The sequence below is a fragment of the Bubalus kerabau genome, chromosome 19 (assembly GCF_029407905.1).
Source record: "Bubalus kerabau isolate K-KA32 ecotype Philippines breed swamp buffalo chromosome 19, PCC_UOA_SB_1v2, whole genome shotgun sequence".
In the NCBI taxonomy this organism is placed as follows: domain Eukaryota; kingdom Metazoa; phylum Chordata; class Mammalia; order Artiodactyla; family Bovidae; genus Bubalus; species Bubalus kerabau.
This window is the reverse complement of record NC_073642.1, coordinates 3,704,076-3,727,655: the sequence shown is the minus strand read 5'-3', so window position 1 is coordinate 3,727,655 and position 23,580 is coordinate 3,704,076. Positions and strand designations below refer to the sequence as shown.

At 43.1% G+C, this 23,580-nt stretch overlaps 1 long non-coding RNA gene across 1 annotated transcript; it reads right to left on the bottom strand.

Annotated features, from left to right (window-relative positions):
• Positions 1-599: 599 nt before the first annotated feature.
• Positions 600-21,314, bottom strand: LOC129634401 (uncharacterized). Its single transcript, XR_008705607.1, has 2 exons — positions 21,116-21,314; positions 600-951 (listed from the first exon to the last, which is right to left on the bottom strand). It is a non-coding gene; the product is annotated as an uncharacterized LOC129634401 (long non-coding RNA).
• Positions 21,315-23,580: the final 2,266 nt, after the last annotated feature.

Sequence of the window (23,580 nt, the reverse complement as noted above, 5' to 3'; positions counted from 1 at the left end):
ACGCTCTGAAGGGAGTTCAGTGTGGAGAATGAGGCGCTCTGTGCTCCAGGGAAACTGGTGGGACAGGTCTTTAGAGAGTTAGATATTTTAGACATTTTCAGGAAAACTGGTGGAACGGGTCTTTAGAGAGTTAGATATATTTTAGGAACTGGTTTCATGATCCCAATCCTTGCATATCCTTATGTCTAGAAAAGCACTTTCCTACTCAATAACTATCACACATCAGCATGTAATACCAGTATTTGCAATCAGCTTTCATGCTGCTGCTGCTAAGTCGCTTCAGTCGTGTCCGATTCTGTGTGACCCCATAGACGGCAGCCCACCAGGCTCCCCCGTCCCTGGGATTCTCCAGGCAAGAACACTGGAGTGGGTTGTCCAGTGGGTTGTCACCTTCATGGTGACATCAGCTCCTTGTAGCTAGCAGAAAATCTTTTGTAAAATAAGTGCTTGATCACATCAAACTCTCCCTTCACCAAAATTGTATATATTGACCTTCCCCCAGTACCTCTCTGGAGCAGTTTCTCAGAGTTATCTGTGGTGCTGTCTCCTGGGCTGCGGGCCTCATATCGCCCCAAGTAGAACTTAACTCACAACTCTCATGCTGTGCATCTTTTTTTAGTCAACAATACATTACTGAAGTTGTCTGAAATTTTGGAGAAGAAAGTAAAACTTTCTCAATGAAAAAAGCCTGGAATAGATTTAGGAAAGGAACAAAGATTTCCAGAGGCAGCTAGCCACACCCAGTCTTCTAAGCTTCTTTGGACACAGCAGGGATTGTGCCCAGCAGAGTACAAATCCCAACCTCTACCTCCCATGGAGACTTCGGCACGGTAACGAAGCAAAGGTAACTCTCAGACGGACACCTCCAGGTCTTATCTGTGTAGGGACTTTCCTCTGGTCAAGTCAAAGCTCTTCAGGGCAGTTGACTACTGCATAGCTCTTGAAACACAGCTATTGAAGTAAACACAGAGATCATAATTGACTTGGCTGCCCTGGGTCTCCGTTGCTTTGTGCAGCTTTCTTTAGTTGTGGGGCTACTCTTCACTGTGGTGCATGGGCTTCTCGTTGCAGTTCCTCCTGTTTTGTAGGACAGTTGCTCTGAGGCAACTAGATCAGGGATCAAACCTGTGTCCCCTTCATTGGCAGGCAGATTCTTATCCACTGCACCATCAGGAAAGCCCAAACACAGAGATAAATCCTTTAGGCCTCAGGGGCAGGCATGGGTGTTATCTTCATGACTTTGGAATCATTTACATCATCACCCCTTGGCTTACAAGGTGTGTCTTTTCTTGGTTCAGAAAAATCCAGTAAAACTTGTTTAATTATCAGCAAATTAGGATATAAAATAAACATTACAAATTTCACTTAGTTGCTTTAAATAATAACATTAACACTGGGCTTGGTTTAAAATTATAATGATTGTAAACATCAGATATTGTAGAATAAATGTTCCCATTTTTTTCAAATGCAGAAGCTTGCCTTATGGTTAACAAGTCAACCATAAAGGTCATAGGTCCTAAGGTCCTGTCCTTGTGGCCAGTCTATGGCTCCCACTCACCTGAGTCCAGCGGCCCCTGAACTGGTCCATACCTACTTATTGAGTCCCCTGATGGCACACAGGGATTTGGGGGCAGTGTCAAGTTTCTCCATTCCTCTGCTCATGTTCCTGAGGGAGGAGATAGATAGGGCCCAGGCAGAGCAGTTGGACTTTGTCCCCTGTAAACATATACTCCAGGACAAAATATAACAGCAGAGGCAGAAAGGAGCTGAGTCCTGCCCAGGCAAAAAATAGAGAGACCACATATTCCTCATTCTCAACGTCAAGGAGACCTTGCCAACTATGAGCAGAAAGGCTTCTTGGGGACCAAAATGGGAGGGGGCACCACCCCAGACTAGGTGATGTCAACCTACCCAGAGGCCTCTTCACTAGAGTCCAACTTGGTTAAGAGATGCGCACATCCAGTAGGACCCCAAGATAAACAAAACAGATTCAGAATCAGGCAAAGCAAGATGACTGGCCAAAGGAAACCCAGAAGAGATGCCTCACATAAGTGAGCGTATGATTCTCTCTGAGCCCAACTTGTGAGTCTATTCACATGTACTCTTTTTCCTGCTAGTAAACACTTTACGTACTTCACTACTTTACCTCTAATTATGGAAACTCATTTCTACAAAGCTGATGGGCCAGGGCTTTGTCGCTGGCTACTGTCCCTGGTAGTCTAGTGGCTAGGATTTAGCACTCTCTGACTTCACTCTGGCCAGGAAGCAAAAACCTGCTTAAAGGCATTGCAAGCCAAGGGCACTTGAGTTTATCACCACATAGAGGTGGTAGGGGAGCAGAATTTGTTACCCCAAAGTATGTCTGCCAATAATTAATTATTTTAAACTGGTTATTTTTTCTAACAAATACTGAGCATGGGAACCAAATAGGAATTATCCTTTTGTAAGAAACATGTACATTTGTAAAGGCAATCCCCATCCCTTAAGGGGGTGTACTTCCCAGTACCTGGAAGAGGTGTGCGTGTGTTAGTCACTCAGTCATGTCAGACTCTTTGTGACCCCATGGACTGTAGCCGCCAGTCTCCTCTGTTCATAGGATTCTCCAGGCAAGAATACTGGAGTAGGTTGCCATGCCCTCCTCCAGGGGATATTCCTGACCCAGGGATTGAACCCAGGTCTCTGACATTGCAGGCAGATTCTTTGCTGTTTGAGCTACTTGGGAAGCAATGTACATTTGTAAAGGCAATCCCCGTTCCTTAAGGAAGTGTACCTCCCAGTACCTGGAAGGGGAGGACGCCTAAGTCTCAAAACTGCTAGTCAATGTGGTAGCCTAAAGCTGCATCACAATCACCCTGGTTTACTCTGCTTTTCCTGGTCCCTCACATAACTGACTCTCCCCACTCTTAATATCCTTTTTGTCTTTAGCTGAAGATAGTATTTAAGGTGCTGCTTTTGGCCATTTTGGAGAGAGTTACTTAGGTTCCTGAGTCTCTCCCATGTTCACATGGCACTGAATTTGTGTTTGACTTTCTCCTGTTAATGGGGCTCATGTTGATGTGCTTCTCAGACCAGCCAAAAGAACCTAGAAGGCTAGAGGGAAAATTCTTCATCCTGACACAACAGACACCAGGAGATAACATGTAGCCGTATTCAACCCAGACCTGGAGTCCGAGCCGAGCCCCCAGATCCCACTCTTTCTGCTGCTCTGTCCAGGCAAGCCAGCTTTGTCCAGAGGAAGACTAGGCATGGCTACTGAAGTTCCTAGAACCTGGGAAGTTCCTCTGACTTTTCTGATGGGTGTGTTCAAGCCAGCTTGTCACATACAGAGACACTGCTGGTTTCTCCTTCTGTGAGTCAGATAGTTTTTGATCCTGGCTGCTTGGTTGAAACCAAGTTCTTCTGCCAAGTTTATGATCAACTTGTCTATCCAAAACTTTTTTCCCTTTCTTGTCCTGACCCAGTACCCTGTCAAGATTGACAAGTATCAGAGAAAAGAGGGAATTGAAACCCAGCAAGACCCCACAGGGCCTTCCCCTTATAAATGCCCTTCCGTGTCCCCCATTTCTTGTTTGTACGGAAAAGGTTTCTGCCCCCTAGACCTTGCTTGAGTTCAAAAGGGCAGATTCAAATAATTAGAGGAGTGGGGGAATGCAGAGATAAAGGAAAGGCAGTTGAGAAACAATAGTTCAGCGATCTGGCAGGGTCCCAGTTCCCCAAGGGTTATACATATCAAGCTGATACAAATCTCTGAGTTCTTCTATATGAACTAAGACCCCCATCCGGTGGAGGACAGTAACTTCAGGCTGAGCACAAGATTCCTGGAGCACTGCCCTATTACCTCACCTCCAACCAATCAGAAGAAAACCATACACCCTGCAGCCCTCTTCAAATTTTGCTGTAAAAACTCTTCCCTGAAAACCAATGGAGAGTTTGAGCTATTTGAGGATGAGGCACCTGTTCTCCTTGCTTGGTCCTGTTGTTGCAGGAAATACAATAGGGCACAAGAGGATGGTCACATCCCAGGTCACGTCTGAGTTCCTGGAATGCCTGCAAGTGTGGGTTCTTGGCTTTGCGCAGGAAAGAATTCAAGAGCCATCCATAGTAGGGTGAAAGGTTTATTCAGAGGTTTATTCACACTCTGTAGCCAGAAAATAATCCATCTTAGAAGGCCAGAGAGGCCCCAGGTACCGGGTTGTCAGTTTTTATAGAGTTGGGTAATTTCACAGGCTAATGTGTAGGCTAAGTATTCCAGCTATTTTGGAGAAGGGATGGGAATTTGCAGGAATTGGGCCACTGCCCACTTTTTGGCTTTTATGGTTGGCCTTGGAACTATCATGGCACTGTGTGTGTCACAGTTTGCGGGTGTGTTACAATGGGAGTCACTGGTCTGCCATCTTGGATCCATTTAGCTCTAATCAGTTTATGCTGTGTCCTCGGGCTGTATCATTTTTTTTAAAAGCTGTGCTCTGCCTGCTTCCTGTATCATTGCAATAAACCTTTCTCTGCTCCAAACTGGGCTTGTTTGTGATCAGGCGCCTTGAACTTGTGTTCAACAATACAGTGACTCCCCCCCCGGACAATAACCCATTAATTTTCTCTCAGTAGGATGCCTCTCACACCCACTTATGCCTGTGTTGCTTGATTAAATCACATATCCTTTCCATCTCTACCTGTAACTTATAGAAATTGGAGAATACACAAAAGCCCCTACAAAAATAGATTTGTGCATAGAAAAGCAATGTATTTAATAAGAATCTTTGGATTTAATAAAATAAAGAACATTAGGAGCCTTAAGTATTTCAAAGACCATCTTGAGTGAGGACACTGACAAGCAGAAGGACAAACAGCTTTACAGGACCACACAGCTGACTGCCTGCAGGACTGAGCCTGTGCCCTGGAACCCAAGCGTCTTTCATGATCACAGAAGCTCCAAGAGCTATAATGATTTATAAAGATGTAGAAAATCATCCAGCATTTCCAAGTTAGTCACATTTCATTTCATTTGTATGTTCTCCCTCCCAACAGCTTCCATGTGCTTGACAATTTAATAAACTATGATAATATTGAATTAAATGTTTCACACCTTGACAAGCATCACACATTTTCATAAAAAATAAAGCAGTGATTTCTAATTTAAGTTGCTGTTATTTACTTATTTAAAGTAAATTGCCCACTCTTGGGGCATCAGTATCATAAAGTAGAAAATGTTCTGAGCACAAATGCTGAAAGAGAGGGTTTCATTCACTTCTTTCATTCATTTATTCACAGATTCATTGCTGAACTGAAATCAATAGGTCTAATCTATGTTTTGAATGCCCACTATATGCCTGGTATAAGAGACACACTAGGTTTGTAAGAGGCATAATCCCATCACAAAGAATCTCACAGTTTAGTTGGAGCATAGGTACATAGAGAGCAAAAATGCATATTTGTACAGAGCATATGAGAGAGTAGAAGGGGCCTCAAAACCTGCATGCAAGCTGGGGAACCAGAGTCCCAGGTACCGCCTCATGCTGGAGAACAGCTTGCCTTGAACCTCAAAGGATGCTGCAGGCATAACTGATGCAAAGAGCGCATATGAGGGAAGCAAAGTCAGTTCAGTTTTGTTCAGTCACTCAGTTGTGTCTGACTCTTTCTGAGTCCATGGACCACAAGGTAGGGGACAAGAAAAGCAGAGGAGGCAGCAGGGCAAAGGCGAAGGAAAGGATGTGGAAGGCGCCCACTCAAGGGAACTATGAGCAAATCTGTGTTTCCAGTCATGAGAGGCAACATCAGAGGAGCAGGTGCAAAGGTGTGGTCAGATCAGAGTAGGCCAGGGTCTTGGGTACCCTGCTGGCTTTGTTCTAAGTGAGGATTGCCCAACCTCAATGTTATTGCTATTTGGGCCAGATGATTGTGGTATGGTAGATGGAAGGGGTGCATTGGAGCTTGTTCAGCAGCATCCCTGGATTCCACCCACCAGCAACTCTGCCCCCAGAAATGTCTCCAGACACTGCCAAGCCTCCCCTGGGGGAATAGTGCCCTAGTTGAGGATCACTGTTGTAGGCAAAGGGCTCCCCTAGTGGCTCATTGGTAAAGAATCCACCTGCCAATGCAAGAGACATGGGTTTGATCCCTGGGTTGGGAAGATTACTTGGAGGAGGGCATGGCAACCCACTCCAGTATTTCTTGCCTGGAGACTCCCATAGATAGAGGAGTCTGGTGGGCTACAGTCCATGGGGTCCCAAAGAGTCAGGCATGACTGAGTGACCAAACAACAACAATCGTAGACAAAAGAGATCCATTCCGGAGTCTTTTCCATAGGAGGCTACACGAGAGGATTTGCCTGAGCCTGGCAGGTCTGTGGCAGCCATCCTGAGGGATCTCTGCCAGGTAAGAGCATAGGTGGAGAGAGGTGTTACCTGGAGAAACACTGGGGCCAAGGGCAACTGAAATAGAGGGAGATATCCCCAGTCGTGCTGTGAGAAAGTTAGGGTTAGAAAGAAACGATGACAAATTCCTTTGAGAACATGTCCCATGTGAAGTGTGAGTTTGGTGTTTTGCTGATGGGGGCTCCTCAGCATGAACCAGGAGGAAGGGTGTTAACTGACGGCTTCCATCTGGACATCACTGTCAGATATGCAGTGGCTGAAACCCTAACTGTGACTAGAACCCCCCCAGGAAAGCATCTCACAAAAGCAGCAGGGTGGGGACAACCCTCATTTAGAGACAGTGAGAAAGGCGCCAAGGTGCCCAGAGAAGGCAGTCAGAGAAGGTCAGAAAGAGCCAGGCTAGCTGCTGGCCTGCGGCCACAGGCACAGAGTGTGCGGGAAGGACTATGGCCAGCCACACGGGGATGGCAGGGGAGACCCACGCTGAGAAGAGCTTATTCCTGCCCCACACAAGCCAGCAGGACAGTCAGAGCTGGAGCATTTGACCTTGCAGGATTTCTAGAATCCTAATGCCTAGCTATGTTAGCTAGTATCACCAGTACTGTTTTTATTTGGCTTATAACGTACTGTCCAAAGCTGTGTTGTTGGTTTTTTACCAACTTTCCTATTCCTGAGCTTCCATTCTTAAGCACCAAGCCCTAGCATCTTTTTCTATCTCCCTCTGTCCCTTAACATATGTATAAGGAGTTTCCAGTCCAATCAGTGCAGTTCAGTCTCTCAGTCATGTCTGACTATTTGCCACCCCATAGAGTGCAGCATGCCAGGATTCCCTGTTCATCACCAACTCCCAGAGCTTGCTTGAACTCATGTCCATCAAGGCAGTGATGCCATCCAACCATCTCATCCTTTGTCATCCCCTCTCCTCCTGCCTTCAATCTTTCCCAGCATCAGGATCTTTTCCAAGGAGTCAGTTCTTCACATTAGGTGGCCATAGTACTGGAGTTTCAGCCTCAGCATCAGTCCTTACAATGAACATCCAGAACTGATTTCCTTTAGGAAATCCTGTCCAATAGACAATTTTTTTCCCCAGAGTATCTTAAATCAACTCCTTCTTATACCTCTAGCCTCTAGCCAGGCCTTCACACCTTCTCTCTGCTTTGCTAAAATCCAATCCTTTAATTTGCCTTTCTGAAAACCATCTGTGGGTCCCCTGTAGGCAAAGGATAAGCCTAACCATCTTAACTTGGCCTCCAAGACCCTCTTCCATGCAGCTCCCACCAGCCCTGGTTCCCACCACTTCCTATACTAAGTATGTGTTCACGGACTTTGCAGTCCAGGGAAGAAAAGAAATATCCTCAGGACCAGAATTCAGAAGATAAGCCCCGTCAAATGGGAAGTGAGTGAATTCCCCTCTTTCTTATATGGGCCATGCCTCAAAGTACCTCTAGTGATATGGGGAAGTTCCCAGAAGGTAAATGTGATATTGTGTTTTATAATAATAAAATAATTTGGTCTTCATCCCTGTTTTTGGCACATAACTCTTAAAACCATTAGAATTTCCTAAGTGAAGAGCATGATAAAGGTATATTTTTATTATGCTAATGAATGACTTTCAGAAAGCCCCTAGGTGACCTAAGGATGAGGGCTGGTCACCAACGGAACCAACCATGTGATTGCTGTTGTTCAGTCACTGAGTTTCATCCAACTCTTTGTGACCCCATGGACTGCAGCAATCCAGGCTTCCCTGTCCTTCATTTTAAAAGAATGACATAGCCTAAGGACATGACAGACATAAACTGATTAGAACCAAAGAGATCCAAGATGGCAGGCCAGTTGACTTCCTCTAGAACTTGAGTCTCAGATTATGCTCATTGTAACACATCAGCAAAATGACATACCCACTAGTGCCATGACAGTTCCAAAACTGACCATAAAGCTCAAAAAATGGACAGTAACCCAACTCCTAGAAATCCCCAATCCATCCCAAAAGTAGTTGGAATACCCCTCCCATTTATTAGCCTATGAAATTTGTTGTTGTTCAGTCACTAAGTTGTGTCTAAGTCTTTGCAAACCCATGGACTGAAGCATGCCAGGCTTCCTTGTCCTTCACTATCTCCCAGAGTTTGCACAAACCCACATCCATTGATTCGGTGATGCCATCCAAACATCGCATCCCATCGTCTATCGTCCTTTTCTCCTGCCCTTAATCTCTCCTAACATTAGGGTCTTTTCCAGTGAGTCAGCTCTTCACATCAGGTGGCCAAAGTATTGGAGATTTAGCTTCAGCATCTGTCCTTCCAAAGAATATTCAGGGTTGATTTCTTTTAGCATGGAGTGGTTTAATCTCCTTGCTGTCCTAGGGATTCTCCAGTACCACAATTTGAAAGCATTCTTAGCCATGTGATTAGAGGGTTTTAATTTGCAATCCCACCCTCCTGACCTCAAAGGAAGGAGAGGAGACAGAGGTGAATATATTGCCAATGTCCAGTGATGCTTTTTTTGGGGGGGGGGAGAGTTGGGGGGAAGCCTCCAAAAACCCAAAAGGATGAAGCTAGAGAGCTTCCTGGAGGGGACAGAGAGCTCTGTGCTTTCCCATACCTTACCCTCTGCCTCTCTTCCATCTGGCTGTTGCTAAGTTATATCCTTTTATAACCAATTGGTGATCTAGTAAGTAAAATGTTTCTCTGAGTTCTGTGAGATACTCTAGCTATCCCCCAAGGAAGGGGTCCTGAAACCTCGGATTTACAGCCAGTCCGAAGCACAAGTGACAACTTGGACATGGAGTTGGCACTCGAGGTGGGGGTGGTCTTGTAGGACTGAGACTTTAACCTGTAGGATCTACTTCTGTCTCCAAGACCTCCGACAGTATCAGAATTGAGTTGAATTGTAGGATACTCAGCTGGTGTCAGAATTGCTTGGTGGTGAGGGGAATATCCCCCTGCACAAGACCCATAGATTCTGCCTGCATTTCAGACAAAGCTGGGATACCAGGGACATGCCAGAGTGGAGCCTCACTGCAGGGCCCATGAATGTTGACCTTGACTGCTCCAGTTGGGCACGCTGGGTCTCTGGCTTGGGTGGTGACAAAGGCCCTGCTAGGGGTAGACTGGTGGTGTGGCTGAGTCACTGTATTCTCTCCCAGGCCAGAGAGCAAGACTACTTACCTGCTACCTCACATGGTCTGCTTGGCCCAGGGATGGGGCTGCAGGCAGTCTCCCCTGTTTCACAGGTAAGAAACGTTCTCAGTGTGGTTTGGAGATTGTCTGTGGTTGGAAAGTCCCACAGCTGGTCATCCAGACCTTGGCCCCAGCCCTGCCTTCCCTGCCCACCAGCTTCGCCCACCAGCTTGTCCCAGAGAGAAGGACACGCAAGTCATGTCTGCGCGATGTGTGTCACTTTCCCTTTGCTCAACGTTTCCATCACCTGCTCCAAAAACTCCCACACGTGGCAGAACACACTCCACCAGTTTCCATTTTAAGGTGTCACTCATTGTGCAAAGTTTTAATGACAGAAAGCCATGCTTGAGGTGGATTTTTATACCTTTTCGTTCAAAAGGCAGAGCTACAAGAGAACTCAGTCAGCTGGGGGTTTATGGAAGGAAAAAGAGGGAACAGAAAGCCTCAGAAGCTGCAAGTTCAGGTCTCCTGGAAAACCAAATTGCCCTGTCAAAAAGCTAAACCCATGACTCCACACAAATATAGAACAGACGTGTGTCAGAGCTTTGTCTACTCAGCACTAAAGGATCCAGCAGGATAGCAGAGTGATTCAAAGGGTTCATGGAACGAGGTCTAGACCATCCCTCAGAAGGAAGGAGAAAAAGTGCCACTGAAATGAGTTTCCCAAGTTAGAGACAAAACTGGCTAACGTCCTAATGGGACCAAACAAAAACAAACAAAGCCCACTCAAGCCTTCAGCATGACCATCTCGCCTGGACATAAATGGTTAGTATCTCTACTGCCCAAATGCAAGTTCTCTGGTCACCTCACAGGCTCTGGGCCTGTGCCAAGCAGAATCTGAAATGGCCCCAGGACTTTCACCCGAATTACTGAGATGGTGAACATGATGGAATGGCTACATGCAAAAGGGATTGTGCAGATGTAATTAAGGTTACTAATTCATTGATTCTAAATTTATCAAAAGGGAGACTGCCCAGGTAGACCTGGTCTCATTATATGTGCCCTTAAAGGCAGAAGAGAAAACCACAGAAGGGATTTACCAGAAGAGGCTCTGCATTGCTGATATGCAGAGGGGCATTCAGCCAGGACCTGAGAGCAGTTTATAGGAGTTAAGGGTGTCCCAGACCAGTGATGAGCAAGGAAATGGGACCTCAGTCCCACAACCCCAGGAAGTTGCCAAGAACCTGGATGTTACTGTCAACTGAAGGCAAAGAGCAACAATCAAATGACGGAGTATGAGAAGTGCAAACTGTTCATCTTATAACTCACTCATACCCTTCCTCACTGGCTTCTAGATCCTGCAATCTCTACCTCATCCCAGGGAGAAAGAGGGCAAGGCAGGGCATCCTACCTGTGAATCACCAAGCCCGTGTTTTTAAAAAGCAAGTCTTATAAAATAGGAAGTATGCTTTCATTGCAACCCAATCAACACACATGTATTTGAGGCAAAGCTTCATCAAAAAGATGCGACATGGCATATTATGGGCTGAATTGAGATCTCCAAAAATTTGAGTTCCTAACCACAGTACCTCAGAATGTATTAAAACTTGGAAACAATTAAAGAGATGATTAAATTAAGTGAGGTCATTAGTGTGGGCCCTAATGTGACCTGACTGGCAGCCACAGAAGAGATCAGGACACAGACAAGGCACAGAGAGACCACGTGAGGACACAGGAAGACAGCAATCTATGAGGAGGGAGAGAGACCTCAGAGGAGCCCTCCTGCAAAATCAGACATCCATAAAAATTAGAAATATCTGCTGCTTGAGCCACCCGGTCTGTGGCACTTTGCTATGGCAGACTGAGTAGATTAATACATGATGTACTCTGATATCTTCTAGTCTTTTCCATTTCTTTCTTTTTTTAATGTTTTTGAGAAAAAATTTATTTCACAGTAACAAGTGGACCATATCCACAGCTTGAAGAACTAAGAGGATTATAAGATCCTTCCATTTGCTACATCAATAATGAGACATGTGCTACCAATAGCTTTAGAAATGAAAAATTCTGTTTCAATACAGGAAGCTGCCTTGGTTGATAGAATTTAAATCTAATGCCTTTAATGAGGTAATTGAATTTTTCCAATCATAGCTGACACAAACATAAATATTTTTTGCTGCTCTTTGAAGAAAGAAGACATGAACTTGAGTTTAAGGAAAGGAAAGCAAATTTTTTAAGCTATTTCTGAAGCTATGCTCCCACTTTTGATTAAGTTATTTCCATGCCATTCTGCAAAGAAGAAACAAGAAGCATTTTTGTTTGTTTGTTTTGATGCTAATTTGCATCCAGGAAATTGTGAGAAAGAGTAGTACATCTAGCACTTAGAGAAATCACTTCCCTGCCAAACAGACAAGAAATAAAAAGATGTCAAACATCACTGATAATCATCAAAATGCAAATCAAAATCACAATGAGATGCCACCTCACACCTGTTAGAATGGCTATCATCAAAGAGCAAAATCAACAAATTTTGGTGACAACATAGAGAAAAGGGAACCCTCCTACACTGTTGGTGGGAATGTAAATTGGTGCAGTCGCTGTGGAAAATAGTATGTAGGATCCTCCAAAAACTACAAATAGACTTAATACATGATCCAGCAATTCCACTCCTGAAAATATATGCTAAAAAGGCAAAAACACTAATTCAAAAACACTCATGCACCCCAATATTCATAGCACTATTTATATTTGCTAAAGTATGGAAGCAACCTAAGTGTCCTTCAACACATGAACAGATAAAGAAGATGTGATAGATAGAGAAAGAGATACACACACAGTGAAATACTACTCAGCCCAAAAAAAGAATGAAATTTGTATATGCAACAACATGGATGGATTTGGAAAGTTTTATACTAAGTGAAATAAATCAGACAGAGAAATACAAATAATGTATGATACTACTTATATCCCTTCGTGGATCACTGCCTTATCATGGCAAAGTGGCTTGCGTAACTCAATGAAGCTATAAGCCATGCTGTGAAGGGACACTCAAGACAGATGAGTCATGTGGAGAGTTCTGACAAACCATGATCCACTGGAGGAGGGAATGGCAAACTACTCCAGCATACTTGCTGTGAGAACCTTATGAACTGTATAAAAAAGCAAAAATCTATTACACAAAAAGACGAGCCCTCTAGTTTGGAAGGTGTCCAATATAACAATAAAGCTAGTGGAGGTGATGGAATTCCAGTATGGCTAATCAAAATCCTAAAAGATGATGCTATTAAAGTGCTACACTCAATGTGTCAGTAAATTTGGAAAACCCACCAGTGACCAGAGGACTGGAAAAGGTCAATCCTCATCCCAATCCCCAAGAAGGGCAGTATTAAAGAATGTACAAACTTCTGGACAATTGCACTCAACTCCCATGATGGTAAGGTCATGCTCAAAATCCTTCAAGCTTGGCTTCAGCATTATGTGAAATGAGAACTTCCTGATGTTCAAGTTGGGTTTAGAAAAGGTAGAGGAAACAGAGATTAAATTGCCAACATTCACTGGATCATAGAAAAAGTAAGGGAATTCCAGAAAAATATGCAGAGCACATCATGTGACATGCCAAGCTGGGTGAGTTACAAGCTGGAATCAAAGTGGCTGGGAGAAATATCAACAACCTCAGATATGCGGATGATACCACTTCAATGGCAGAAAGCAAAGAGGAACTAAAGAGCCTCTTGATAAGGGTAAAAGGAGAGTGAAAAGCCAACTTAAAACACAATATTAAAAAAAAATAGACCATGGCATCTGGTCCCATCACTTCATGGCAAATAGAAGGAGGAAATGTGGAAGCAGTAACAGATTTCCTCTTCTTAGGCTCTAAAATCACTATAGACGGTGACAGCCACCACGAAATTAGAAGATGATTGCTTCTTGGCAGCAAGTCAGTTCAGTTGACTGGATGGACCTTGTTGGAAAAGCAATGTCTCTGCTTTTTAATATGCTGTCTAGGTTGGTCATAGCTTTTCTTCCAAGAAGCAAGCACCTTTTAATTTCATGGCTGCAGTCACCATCTGCAGTGATTTTGGAGCCCAGAAAAATAAAGTCTGTCACTATTTCCATTGTTTCCCCATCTATTTGCCATGAAGTGATGGGACCAGATGCCATGATCTTAGTTTTCTGAATGTGGAGTTTTAAGCCAACATTTTCACTATCCTCTTTCACTTTCATCAAGAGGCTCTTTAGTTCTTCTTTATTTTCTGCCATAAGGGGGTGTTATCTGCATATCTGGGGTTACTGATATTTCTCCCAGCAATTTTGAGTCCAGCTTCTGCTTCATCCAGCCCAGGCTTTAAACAGGGTGACAATATAAAGCCTTAGCATACTCCTTTCCCAATTTGGAACCACTCCATTGTTCCATGTCCAGTTCTAACTGTTGCTTCTTGACCTGCACACAGATTTCTCAGGAGCAGGTAAGGTGCTCTGGTATTCCCATCTCTTGAAGAACTTTCCACAGTTTATTGTGATCCAAACAGTCAAAGGCTTTGGCAAAGTCAATAAAGCAGAAGTTTTTCTGGTTTCTTTTTGATCCAATGGAAGCTGGCAATTTGATCTCTGGTTCCACTGCCTTTTCTAAATCCAGCTTGAATATCTGGAAGTTCTCGGTTCATGTACTGTTGAAGCCTGGCTTGGACAAATCTAGACAGTGCATTCAAAAGCAAAGACATCATTTTTCCAACAAAGGTATGTATAGTCAAGGTTATGACCTTTCCAGTGATCATGTATGGATGTGAATGCTGGACCATAAAGAAGGCAGAGTGCTGAAGAATTAATCCTTTTAAACTGTGGAGTCGGAGAAGACTGTTGAGAGTCCCTTGGACAGCAAGGAGATCAAACCAGTCAATCTTAAAGGAAGTCAACCCTGAATATTCACTGGAAGGACAGATGTTGAAGCTGAAGCTTTTATACTTTGGCCACCTTATGTGAAGATTCAAGTCATTGGAAAAGACCCTGATACTGGGAAAGATTGAAGGCTGAAGGACAAGAGCGCAACAGAGGATGAAATGGTTGGATGGTATCACTGATTCAATGGACATGAACTTGGTTAAACTCAGGGAGATAGTGAGGAACAGGGAAGATTGGCATGCTGCAGTCCCTGGGGTTGCCAAGAGTAGGACACGACTGGATAACTGAAAAATTACAACAAATAACATACGTGGAACCTAAAAAATACAACAAATTAGTGAATATAACAAAAAAGAAGCAGACTCAGAGATATACAGAACAAAATAGTGGTTATCAGTGGCAAAGGGCAAAATAGGCAGTTGGGAATTAGCATGGATAAACTACTAGGTATAGAATAAATTACTAAGCTATATGGCACAACAGAGCAAATATACTCAATCTTTTATAATAACTATAAGGGCAGTATAACCTGTAAAAAAAGTGAATCATTGTATTGTACACCTGTAACTTATATTGTACATCAACTATAAAAAAATGTCGCTCAGTCGTGTCTGACTCTTTGTGACTCCATGGACTATAGCCTGCCAGGCTCCTCTGTCCATGGAATTCTCCAGGCAAGAGTACTGGAGTGGGTAGCCAGTCCCTTCTTCAGGGAATCCTCCCAACCCAGGGATCAAATCTGGGTTTCCTGTATTGCAGGCAGATTCTTTACCACCTCAGCCACCAGGGAAGCCCTGGTATACATCAACTATACTCCAGTTAAAAAGAGGAAACAGAGATAGATATAGACATGTTATTGGCTCTATTTCTCTGAACAACACTGATTAATATATATGTCAATACTGGTTAATTAATCTTCGATTATACCACACTGATGTAGAATGTGAATAAAAGGGGGGACAAGAACAGGAATATATAGAAGTTCTCTGTAAGTTATGGCCAATTTTCCTGTTAATCTAAAGCTTTTCTAAAAAATATAATCTGCTTAAGAAAGAAAAACAAAACAGGGTGATGTTGGGGCCCAGCATAGGCTGCCCCAATGGCACATTGATTATTTTGAATCTAAGTTACTTAAACGTTATTATATATAAAATAGGTAAACAACAAGGATCTACTGTATAACACACAGAGAGATACTCAATATTTTGTAAAAACCTATGTGGGAAAAGAATCCAAAAATTATAAATCTATACACACACATATTTCAAATTCTAAAAGATGATGCTGTGAAAGTGCAGAACTTAATATGCCAACAAATTTGGAAAACTCAGCAGTGGCCAGAGGACTGGAAAAGGTCAGTTTTCATTCCAATCCCAAAGAAAGGCAATGCCAAAGAATGCTCAAACTACCGCACAATTGCACTCATCTGACACACTAGTAAAGTAATGCTCAAAATTCTCCAAGCCAGGCTTCAGCAGTACATGAACCATGAACTTCCAGATGTTCAAGCTGGTTTTAGAAAAGGCAGAGGAACCAGAGATCAAATTGCCAACATCTGCTGGGTCATCGAAAAGTCAAGAGAGTTGAAGAAAAACATCTATTTCTGCTTTATTGACTATGCCAAAGCCTTTGACTGTGTGGATCACAACAAACTGTGCAAAATTCTTAAAGAGATGGGAATTCCAGACCACCTGACCTGCCTCTTGAGAAACCTGTATGCAGATCAGGAAGCAACAGTTAGAACTGGACATGGAACAACAGACTGGTTCCAAATAGGAAAAGGCAATATACATCAAGGCTGTATATTGTCGCCCTGTTTATTTAACTTATATGCAGAATACATCATGAGAAATGCTGGCCTGGATGAAGCACAAGCTGGAATCAAGACTGCCAGTAGAAATATCAATAACCTCAGATATGCAGATGATACCACCCTTATGGCAGAAAGTGAAGAAGAACCTCTTGATGAAAGCGAAAGAGGAGAGTGAAAAAGTTGGCTTAAAACTCAACATTCAGAAAACTAAGATCATGGCATCTGGTACCATCACTTCATAGCAAATAGATTGGGAAACAGTGGAAATGGTAGTTGATTTTATTTTTCTTGGCTGCAAAATCACTGCAGATGGTGACTGCAGCCATGAAATTAAAAGATGCTTACTCCTTGGAAGAAAAGCTATGACCAACCTAGACAGCATATCAAAAAGCAGAGACATTACTTTGTCAACAAAGGTCCATCTAGTCAAGGCTATGGTTTTTCCAGTCGTCATGTATGTGAGAGTTGGACTATTAAGAAAGCTGAGCACCGAAGAATTGGTGCTTTCAAACTGCAGTATTGGAGAAGACTCTTGAGATTCCCTCAGATTGCAAAGAGATCCAACCAGGACATCCTAAAGAAGATCAGTCCTGAATGTTCACTGGAAGGACTGTTGCTGAAGCTGAAACTCCAATACTTTGGCCACCTGATGCGAAGAGCTGACTCATTTGAAAAGACCCTGATGCTGGGAAAGATTGAAGGCAGGAGGAGAAGCAGACGACAGAGGATGAGATGGTTGGATGGCACCACTGACTCAATGGACATGGGTTTGGGTGGACTCTGGGAGTTGGTGATGGACAGGGAGGCCTGGTGTGCTGCGGTCCATGGGGTCGCACTCAGTCACGACTGAGTGACTGAACTGAACTGATATACACATATATTTATGTATACACACTACACACATATCTGTATCACTTTGCTGCATAGCTGAAACTAACACAATATTGTAAATCTGCTGCTGCTAAGTCACTTCAGTCGTGTCCAACTCTGTGCGACCCCATAGACGGCATCCCACCAGGCTCCCCCGTCCCTGGGATTCTCCAGGCAAGAACACTGGAGTGGGTTGCCATTTCCTTCTCCAATGGATGCAAGTGAAAGTGAAGTCGCTCAGTCGTGTCTGACTCTTAGCGACCCCATGGACTGCAGCCTACCAGGCTCCTCCATCCATGGGATTTTCCAGGCAAGAGTGCTGGAGTGGGGTGCCATTGCCTTCTCCGATTTTAAATCTACTAGACTTCAATTAATAAAACACTTTTTAAAAAGGATTCCTAAATTTTTTTTTAAGTTACTTAAGAAATGACCTATTGAAGAGGGATGCTCTGACCTTCCTCTCCATTTTATTTCCTGAAAGCAAGAAATAAATTTCTCTTATGAAAGGGGGACTGCCTGCTTCTGGAGGTAGAAGGACACCCTTAACACCAAATAGATTTCCAGCTGTTATCACCAAAGTGGCATCCAGCCCAGAAGCCTATGTAATAAGGGTTGAGTCCTGCCCCAAGGTCACAGGTAGGAGGCTTTGCACCAAGGCCACAGAAGCAGATCCCAGAGTCAAGGTCACCTCCAAAGCTGACTGAGCCCCTGTGCAACCTTGCCAAAAGTCCCCTGATTATTACTAACAAGCTTCCTGACTCCCAATTAGGCAAAGATGCCCACTCCAGGAAACACCCTATAACACCCCCAACCAATCACCTAACACCAATGGTCAGCAGGAATTTTGTCTTAAGGCTACAAAAATTAGCTATTAACCCACAAAAATGGTCAACTCTCCCTGGACTGTCAGGAGTTGTCAGCCCGCTGTGCTCACAGTGCCCACTTTATCTCTGCTCTTTGTTCTTAATAAATTCATTCCTTTCTACAGAACTTTGTGTCGGGAAATTCTCTCCCAATGTGCGCTCAGACTGTCTCAACAATAAGTAAACCTTGTTACTTCTTTAATCTGTTTCTAATTGGGCGTTCAAAACCTAAATTTCTTTGTTCTGTTGATACCTCAAAAATTTATTATTTCTTTGTCTAAAAAGTAAAAACGCTGCCTACTTTGACTACTTAGGTCCATTTCTGTGAGCCCTCCATTCCTATGAATTATATATGCTTCTTTTTCTTCTTTTAATCCATTCTGTATATTAGACCAGGAGAAGGCAATGGCACCCCACTCCAGTACTGTTGCCCGGAAAATCCCACGGATGGAGGAGCCTGGTAGTCTGCAGTCCATGGGGTCGCTAAGAGTCAGACACGACTGAGTGACTTCACTTTCACTTTCCACTTTCATGCATTGGAGAAGGAAATGGCAACCCACTCCAGTGTTCTTGCCTGGAGAATCCCATGGACGGAGAAGCCCAGTAGGCTGCAGTCCATGGGGTCGCACAGTCAGACACGACTGAAGCGACTTAGTAGTAGTAGTATATTAGACCAGCCACAATAACTCAAGAAAGGTAAAGGAGGATTTCCCCCTCTGTCAGTAAATAAAGACATAACAACCCAGTCCACATCTGGCTCTCTTTTTAGACTCATATTTGAACAATTGAATGGTAAAAGGCATTCCCAAGGCATAGCATTTTCATTATAGAATTCACATAAGAAAATATTCAGGAACTATTGCTAATTTCATTGAACAAGGCAACTATATGGGGAAAAATAACAAACAAAAAATATGTTCTTGTGGATTAGAAATACACTCTGCAATGTTTATTGGTGAAACAACATGATGTCTGGGATTTGTTTTCATGAGTTTCTGAAAAAAAAAAAGGAGTGGGAAAGATGAATGAAGATGGATGAAGCAGGATGGCAAAGTTGAAAAAGCAGGGTAAAAGAGATGATTAACACTATTTTAATTTTGTTACCATTTAAAATGCTCTTTAAAAAAAAAAAACAACAACTTTTTTTTAAAAGTGGGAGGAAATATCTTGCCCTCCCACCCCACTCCATGGGATGTTTGTGAAGATCGTCCAAGATTGGTCTGTGCTATAAAGCAGGGTTCCCCAACCTTCAGAACAGGGTCCAGTACCTCGTATCAGATCAGCGGCGGCATTAGATTAGAAATAAAGGGCACAGTAAATGTAACGTGTTTGAATCATCATCCCAAAACCATCCCCCACCCCTCCCTTAAGTTAAATGAAAGTCCTTCAGTCATGTCTGACTCTTTCAAACCCCATGGATTATACAGTCCATCGAATTCTCCAGGCCAGAATACTGGAGTGGGTAGCTGTTCCCTTCCCCAGGGGATCTTCCCAATCCAGGGATCAAACCCAGGCCTCCCACATTGCAAGCGATTCTTTATCAGCTGGGCCACCTTAGGAAATCCATTGTCTTCCCTGAAACCAGTCCCTGGTGCCAAAAAGGTTGGGGACCACTGCAAAGGACTTTGCAATGTGCCTCCCCTGCTGAAGTGGGAAAACTGTGGGTTACAGTTTTTCCTCAGTAACTTGAAGGTCACACTGATTATGTAGACAGATCCAAGAAGGTGCACATCCCAAGGGTTTGCCACCTCTTGGCTCTGTCAATTTAGTGTTGGCCAAAATTTAAAAAATTTAAAAAAAAAATTTTTTTTTCCCAAATTAGGAAGAAGCTTGAAACAAATCTAAAGAAACTGGAGTCACCTCTGTGCTATTGAACTGGCAGTATTCACTTTGAAAATTAAATACTTTCAATGTAGTGCCCTTAAGAAAACAACTTCCTAAAAAGCACAGATGTTGGTGGTTATCATAGCAAATTTTGTTCATGACTTTTGTTTCACTAGCTTTCTAAAGCTGGTGTCCTTGTCATGGGTAGAACACATTCAGTGAGTCCAGTTGAAAGCAGGGGGAAAGGTGAAGGATGGAAGAAGCTGTGAAAGCAGAAATATTCTGGGACGGCAATTCCTGAAAAATATAATTACCATGTGACCCAGTAATTCTACTTCTCGGTATATATCCAAAAGGACTGAAAGCACGGACTCAAGCAGATAGTGTACACTCGTGTTCAAAACAGCATTATTCACAATAGCCAAAAGGTGGAAACAACTCAAATACCCATCCACAGATAAACTAAATGTGATCTACCCATGAGTAGGATACCATTCAGCCTTAAAAGGAAGGAAATTCTGACACATGCTACAACACAGAGGAGCCTGGAGGATATTATGCTAACTGAAATAACCCAGTCACAAAAAGACAAATCTTATGTGACCCCACTTCTCTGGGGCACCCGTAGTAGCTAAACTCATAGAGGCAGAGGTAGCTGGTGGGTGAAGGGGCTGGGCGAGCTGGGGTGGGGAGTTAGTGTTTAACAGGTATGGAGTTTCAGCTTTGTCAAATGAAAAGAGTTCTGTGGATGGATGGTGTTGACGGTGGCAAAACAATGTGTAGGTACTTAATGCCATTGAGCTGGACACTTAAAAATGAAAAATCGGGGGCTGGGGTAGAGAAGGGATGGATTTGGAATTAGGGATTAACAGATGCAAATTATTATATAAAGAATGAATACAAAATGAGATCCTACTCTATATCCTGTGATAAACCATAGTGGAAAAGAATATAAAATTATGAGAAGGAATATGTGTTATATATATATGTATAACTGAATTTCTGCTATAAGCAGAAATTAACACAATACTGTAAATCAACAATACCTCAATAAAATAAATTTGTTTAAATGATAAATTTTGTTAGGTCCATTTTACTAGAAATTTTTTAAGTAAATAATTTTTTTCAAAAAAGCATTACTCAGAGACCTCCACTTAGAGTGTCAATATTGCCTAGAATCAACAAACCTAAAAGAGAGCCCTCTTTTCTCTTCATTTTCACGGGGAAGAAGCACACCATAGCTGGGAGCAGGGTCCCTAAACCTCCTCCAGGGAGTGTTTCCCCAGCAAGCAGAGCCTTGGCTCTATAAAGGGGAACCCCTTCCTCAGTTCCTCAAACACTCGGGCGTGATCTCCTTACCTGCCTTTCCAGCTGGCTCTCAATTCTGTGCCAGGTGAAGAATACAGCAAACTTTTAGGTGTAGATTCATCCCAGGCTCTTTTGCAATCAACTAAGAGCCCTCAGAAAACCCTCTTCAGAGAACTCAGATGCCAACAGCGGAGAGAAAGCCTAGATCAGCTTTCTCTGTGAAGCAGCACACGTGGATTCTAAAGATGCCTCTGACGGGGACTGGGGGCTTGGTCCACACTTATACCCTGTAGGTCTGCCAAGATGCCTGCTGAGTTGTAAGTTTCTGATTACCAGGAACTGAATATCTATGAGCATAATAATTCATTTGTTAAAAATCACTAGAAAATGGGGTGCATGACTAGAGTGTTCAGGAAGAAACAGTAAAAATGATTTAAGAGGTCATGTTAAAGAGGGGCCTGATGTTTAAAATCAGATGCCGGGACATGTCCAAACATTCTAGATACTAGAGCAAATATCAAAGTTGTACTTTTTTTTTAGTAGCTTTAATTAGTTTGCCCATAAAAAAATACCACCCAAGGATACTTTTGAATTATTTTATATTAGTCTAGAGATGATCTGTAGATACTTAGGAAATAATACACATAGATGAAAGACAGATCTTTATTTCATCTAAAAGTGTTCTTAAGAGAACTCAGGAGGTAGCTAAGGGACTTGGACCCAGGACTAAGAAAGGTGATGCCAGCTTATGTGGAGGTGCTCGGCGGGGCAGGGGTGGCTGGTAGAGGCAGTGAGACTGACCTGTCTGACCTTTCTAGATCCAAGCCATTTCAAACAAAAAGGATTTGATTGCCTCAAAAAAAAAAAAAAAAAAAAAAAGGAAAGAAAGATGAGACTGTTTGGGGAATTAGGACCACCACTGGAGAAACACCGGACATTTATACTCCTGATTGGCTAAACTGCATTAATCTCCCACCCAGTTTGACTTATTATTTTCAGTCTCTACAAAGCTCTTTGCATTTGTCACTAAAATACATTTCCCAATAAATTTACTGGACTAAATTTTGGTACCATGATGCTATATCATATACAGACAAAACTGGGAAAAATAGGGGCTACCTTTTTCCTTTTGTGAGCATGGTAAAAGCTCAATCTTCTATGGCTGCACTGCATTGCATTTGTAAAGGTCCAAACGATAGCTCTTCCACGTCAAAAGCTCTATTAGACTACAGACTTTTCCATGACGGCATCTCACTCTGGCACAGAACATTGTGTTGTTCTTACTTGTAGGATGTCAAGTTCAATTTATTTTTATGAAGAGAAATTGTTCGTGGGAAAGTCAGGGGTTTTAAGGGAAATGGAATCATGACGCACATGAGTTATACATTTAGAATGCCAGTGAATGTTCTTTGGAACGTTTGAAAAATGGTCATGTCATCAAGATGTCAAACCCTCTAGCTGCCTTCCTGGATTCTTAGAGAATTCCCAGAGCCAGAGTAGGTCCCGTCTGTTTTCTAAATCTTCCCACTGCAAATGCAGGCTTCTGGAAAGAAGCCTTCCTTCACTGAGTGTGTCCTGTTATTAGAAATAAATTTAACGAGAACTTCTTTGTGTCTAATCTACAAAGCACATTATATAGAATTTAATTCCTTTTCTGCATGAATGTTAGAACTATTTTTATTAATTAAGTGGCTGGAAAATGTAGGTGTGAAGACTGCTGGCAGTGGGCTGGGTGTATATTTTGCCTCCTGAATGAAATTCAAGCAGTGACTCCTGTTTTAAAGTCCAGGTTCTATCCTCTGCCTTGCTTGCTGCCAGCCCTCCCGCCCCCTCCTTGGGTGATAATCAGACTTGAGGGCATCGTCTCCCTCAAGTCTTTCCTCTGTATCCACGCCCACAGCGCCTCTCTGAATTCCGGGAGCCCATTCTTCTCCTGCCAGCCAGGCAGCCTACACCTCAGCCTTGCTTTTCTTAAACACCTCAAGTGCTTGATGATCAACTAGTAGGTTTAGACACACAGCTTCCTTATTTCTTGTATCAAACACAAATTGGGTGGGGGGGAGATTTTTCTTTAAGAGATTTTTCCAATAAAATAAGAAGAATGGGTTTGGTGGTGGTTACTGTCTAGGTGGTAAATGACTGAAAGGTGAAGAGTGATTTCATTTTAGAAACGTTAGCAGCTTTCTTCTTTTAATAAATAAGATAAGCAGGGAAATGTGTAAAATAGGGCTAGATACATGAAAAAATTTATATATTTATTGAAAGTCCAGGAAAGGAATCAAAATGAAAAGCAAAGCAGTGTTTTGGGGTTAAGCTATGTGTACTGTTTACCTCAGAAGGAAGTCACGCGAGACCGCGTTCTCTGAATCCCTCTCCACAGGCCTGGTCCCGTGGCTGGCCCTGCAGGCTGCGCGCGCACCGCGAGGGGGCGCCATTGCCCACTCCACACGCCGCGCCGTTGTGCTCCCTGAGGGGCAAAGGAAATCCCGGCTACACGCGCTGCCCCCGCCCCTACC